A 5,391-nucleotide genomic window follows, 5' to 3' on the forward strand; every position below is an offset into this window, starting at 1 on the left:
TTTCACTGTGATGTTTGGAAGGTCTAAAACAGGGGTCTACAATCCTGGTCCTCGAGGGCCACTATCCTGCAGGTGTTACTTGTTTCCCTGCTCCAACACATCTGATTCAGTGTGTCAGGGTTTTGATTTATTTAACCTGCTAAGAAAGAATTACACCGGAGAGGTATAAGCATAATAATAACACATAGCTGTTTGGGAGAGTCAGATGGTGTGGCGCCCGCGGTCTGACCTTCGCGTCTCACGTAGGCAGTTTTACACACGAGCACAAAGGCTGATAACATAAAAACCCTAACACAGTGGTTAAATTACCTCTTCATGTTCTGCAGAAGCCTGTTAATCACCCATTGATTCAAATCAGGTGTGTTGGAGCAGAGAAACAAGTAAAACATGCAGGATAGTGGCCCTCGAGGACCAGGACTGGAGACCACTTGTCTAAAAGAATGGTTGAATATCTATGCCATCTTGCTGTGGAAAGGTTAAAATTTTCTGCTCAAGGAGAAGCAGTGAAACAGTATGAAGAATCAGAAAGTCTATTTAGAATAACCCACAATTTCTCTGGAGGCCAGATTTGTGTGTTTGTGTGTGTATTAGGGGGGTTGTCCTGCTGTGGGTCAAGTTTACCTAAAAATTTTGCCAGTGATCTGAGCCTGCATCTATGAATCTGTAAAAGTACAGGGGTCATACATTTGTTTCCGTTGTCAACTGTCTGTACAAAAGGTTTTGTTGAGTCAGGTAAACCTTATGTAGGGGAAAAAGTGAACTACTTTAAATTTTACATTTCATCCTAATCCTGTGTTAATTATTAAATTGTAATTCCTTAAATATATTTTTATAATTTCATTATTTGTTATTTGACCAAGTTATTTTGAAATTTTATTATCTGAGATATTAGCTCATGTTTGGTCTTTTAAAAACAAAAAATAACTTAAATTGCAATAAAATACTTCCACCTGCCCTCAACTCAGTTGTTTTCCAGTCAGCCTGCCATACTCACTTCATCTGTTCCCCATTACTTGTTAGTTGAGAAAATGAGAAAAATATTAAGTAAAATATACCTGCAGGGCTCCAGGAGCATTTACAACCTCTGCAGTTTGTCAATCTCAGCTGTAGTTGGCATGGTAATCTTGGTCTTGTGTTTGACAAGGATGTGTCTCAGTGGCTGTTTATTTCTGCTGACACTTTTGATCATGTCCAGAGTTTAATTCCATCTGGTTGGAACATCTTGTATGAGGGATTCTTTCTTTTGTCAATGTTCAGTTTGTTGTTGTTCTATTTCTCCTGCATTTGCTGGACTTTGTTTAAAATAGCACACAACTCTTCTGCATTTGGCGAGAACATTGTCAAACACACTGATCTGCAGAGACACTGTTACAGAAGGCTGGAGACTGTGCGCAATGCATGGGACTTGCTCAAAAGGCAAATGTCTCACAGAAGCCATCATGTTTCTTGCACTATGTTTGCTAAGTCTGCTGACTTTATTTGAAATGTTCCATTGCTGAGCAACATTAATAAAATGTTCTGTGCACGTTTCAGAAAAATGTCTCTCTCCTGTTTGTATTATGGTCAGAGCATGTGACTGTAGCTTCCACTGTTCATCAATATAATGCACCGAAAAACACGGTACAATCTTTCACTTTGAATTCTTCGTCTTATTATATTGTCTTGATATTATAATTTTTTATTTGCTGAAAGTGAGTGAAAATAAAATTGTTTTTTTTTGTTTAGAGCACAAACACTTAAGTACACTTTTGTCAGGATATGTGGTGACGGAGACGAACCCTGAGCGCAGACTCATTGTAAAGCAATTAAACTGATTTATTAAATAAAGAAAAATAAACAAAACAAAAGCTGACGTGGCAGCAACAAAAACCAAAAAGCACGGCAGGGTAAGACAACAAGGGACCAAGGCACGGAGATCAGCAACAACCAACAAACGACAAACAATGAACCGACGGATAGTGAGAGAAGTGACCGGGTTCTTGAATACTGAGGGTGACGAGGTAAGTAGAAACAGGTGAGTCGGGATAATGACTGACAGGTGGAGATGGGCGTGGCAAGGAGGGCAAAAGAGTGACGGAGGAGGAGTGAATACTGAGCAGGAACACAAACAGGAAAAAACCAAACTGAAAACAACAACAAGAAATAATAAAGAAAACAAAACCGAAAACAAAAATCCAAATCCTCACAACTTTAAAAGCTCAATTTTTTTTTTATTGTGCCAATTTAGCTAATCATATAACATGCAGCCACGCTCATTGAAAGTTTTGCTACCCATCTCAGTCAACATCCAGTGGAAAAATGTGGAAGTGTGAAAAAAAGACTCCTCTTTGGTTATGGCCTCGTTCAGACGAGCCATTAGCTCATCAGCCCATTTAGAATTAAACTATTTCTCCAAACTTAGGTCATTGAAAGAGCTATTGTCACAATTATTGGAAGGTAAACCCAGAATGCAAGCTGCTACAGGAGAACTCAGGTGAAAACTAAAATATCTATTAAACAAAACGCCTGATGTGACAGCAACAAAAAAAACTTGCTAGAAAGCACTAGGAAGTGAGAGAACACAGAGGAGAAAAACCAGACTGCAGCATGAGCTGACAATGCCTGACTAAAGGTAAGGTGAGACAGAGGAAAATATATGTGGCTGAGGTAGATCGCAAACAGAAAACACCTGAACTGATTACAAGGGGTACAGCGGAGAGAAAGAGAGTGAAGCAGGAGCTGAGAGTTGAAACTGAAATTGAAGGAAAGAAAGGAATAAACCTAGAAGTAAACACAAAACAAAATATATAAAAGTATATACAACAGACAACAAAAAACTGAGATCCTTACAGCTTTGTTGTACAACAAGTAATATCTACAACATGTAAGACAGTAATTGTTTCCTCAGAACCAGAACCACAGAAAATTTTAAAATATAAGGATTTTAAAAACATAAAACACTCAGCACAGTAAATTGTTTTTCTTTATTTTTTATTTTTTTACTTTAGTCAGAAACAAACTTAGAAATAATTGTTTAATAATTTGAGCTTTTACCACATTTAATCTGATGGCAGCCGGTGGCGTCCCACAGCCTGTCACCCAATAGGACCTTTTGCATTTAGCCTGACCTTTGAACCTTTTAATCTCTTTTCTTAGTATGAAATCTGTTAACTCCATAGACTCTTGTGTTCACCCATTTAAAATGTAACAGAGGTTTAAGATATTTGCATGAGCAAGTTAAAACTGTTCAGCTGGATAACAATACAATTACTTTTTGTCCTGATACTTTAGGTTGCATTTAGCATGCAAAACAAAAGGTGTATGTGATTAGTTTGTGTGTAAAGCCAGGGGATAATATGCTGACTAGTAAAGAGTCTTAAAGGCTAAGAATAGTCAGTTAGGTTAAATCCGTAAGGTAAAAGCTCTTTGGGAAGGTCTGGATGAAGTAATATGAGGTTCTGTTGGATCTCACTGTTTTCTTGTAACATGTATTGAATTTTGAAGCTACACCAAAGTTTGTGCAGTTTAGACAAAAAAACAAACAAACAAACAAAGCAAAAAAAAAAACCAATAAGACCTCAACACATTGTGGTAACAAATGCTAAGACCTTAAAGACACACTTCATTGGTCTTCTTTATTTTTTAGCAACAGTATTGAGAGCATATATACATAAAAACTGTTATTTACAGCTTTTATATAACCCCTTTCTTGTATTTGTTTTAATCAGCAACACAGTTTTACTAGTTTTCTTTCTTTTTCATAGTTACTTGACAGTTTCAAATTACATTTTTGATTAAAAAAGTAGGTAGTTGGAATGGGTGGATGGAAGGCACCTTGAGGAAGAGACAAGCCAAGTTATGTTAGACATCAAGGTTTCAGCACACTCATTCATCTTTGCTGTTACAGAGAACTCTACAAGAAATCATTCCTACCATTTGTAATTTCACTTTATAACAGCTTATCTCTCTCCAACAGGTGAACACCAGTGAACTTATACTTGCACACCACTACTGTAAAATTGTTATGTATAGTATACTCCACCATCATTGCACAGTGCTCCTATAAATGTCTAAATTATGTGTACCCTGCCATGGCACTACCTCGGTCTTAATTTGTACCCATCGATTACTGTTTGTTTTTTGTTTGCTATTATGAGCGTTGGTTTGAATGCTAATAATGAGCTACAGACATTAGCATTAGCCTTGATTAGCCTGCTGTGTTGGCTTATGCTGCAATGCATTATGGTCAATTTCCACTGATGTACAATTTCAGAAAACTACTTTTCCTAAACCACATGACTAATGTCTAGGGCACTAAATTGTTGATGAATAATTACAGTACAAATTGAGACCATCTGAACATGTGGCAGATAAGGAGTGGAAGTAAAATTTTGAACAATGCCTGACTCATGATCTAGTGCACTATATAGTGAATTAGTGAACAATTCGAAGACATCTATAGACATTGTTTTCTTTTGGTAAGGTTAATCAGCTGTGGCAACCATCTTGAATAGGATTGACCCCATAAGTTAATCAGTTTCAGATGTACCTCTAGTGATTACTTTCTTAGAGATCATGTCAAATCTGTCCCGTGGTTCATAAGATAGTTTGCTGATATTACAAACGAACACCAAAAAAACAAAAAAACAAACAACAACAAAAAACATTATTACCTTTGGTGACAGGTGATAATACAGTCTTTTGATCTGTGTATAGCACAGTGCTTTTGTAATGCATATTTATTACTATCATATAACAAGACATTGGAGCTGCCAGTAGTATGTATGTGATTTGGCTCAAGCAATGCTGTAACAGACATCTTGAGTTGATACTTTTTCACATGAGCCATTTTAGAATGAATTGTGCTATAAAAAGGAACAAAATAAAGGAAACAAAAATGTTGAGAAACAGGTGAAAACTGTCCTGTTCCTTAATTTAAGCAGTTAGCAGTTGATGGTAATAAATCAATAATACAATAAAACAGGTTAAACCTCATACTGTACACATCTTTAACAATTATCTGTAATTTCTACCTTTTACTAGAAAGTAAAATTTGGATTTCTTGGAGGATTATTGATTGAAGGACAGGAAGCAAATTACTGTGATTTTTTTTAAGTGTAAGGCAAAGATACTGCATCTTATTTTATTCTCAAAAAGACAGCTATTTGTCCAATCCTTAAATATTGCTGTATCTTCTTAATGAAAATTTATCATATACAGGTGCTGGTCATAAAATTAGAATATCATGAAAAAGTAGATTGATTTCAGTAATTCCATTTAAAAAGTGAAACTTGTATATTATATTCATACATTACAGACAAACTCATATATTTCAAATGTTTATTTCGTTTAATTTTGATGATTACAAATGACAACAAATGAAAATCTCAAATTCATCATATCAGAAAATTA

The sequence above is a fragment of the Kryptolebias marmoratus genome, linkage group LG15, assembly GCF_001649575.2.
Source record: "Kryptolebias marmoratus isolate JLee-2015 linkage group LG15, ASM164957v2, whole genome shotgun sequence".
Lineage (NCBI taxonomy): Eukaryota > Metazoa > Chordata > Actinopteri > Cyprinodontiformes > Rivulidae > Kryptolebias > Kryptolebias marmoratus.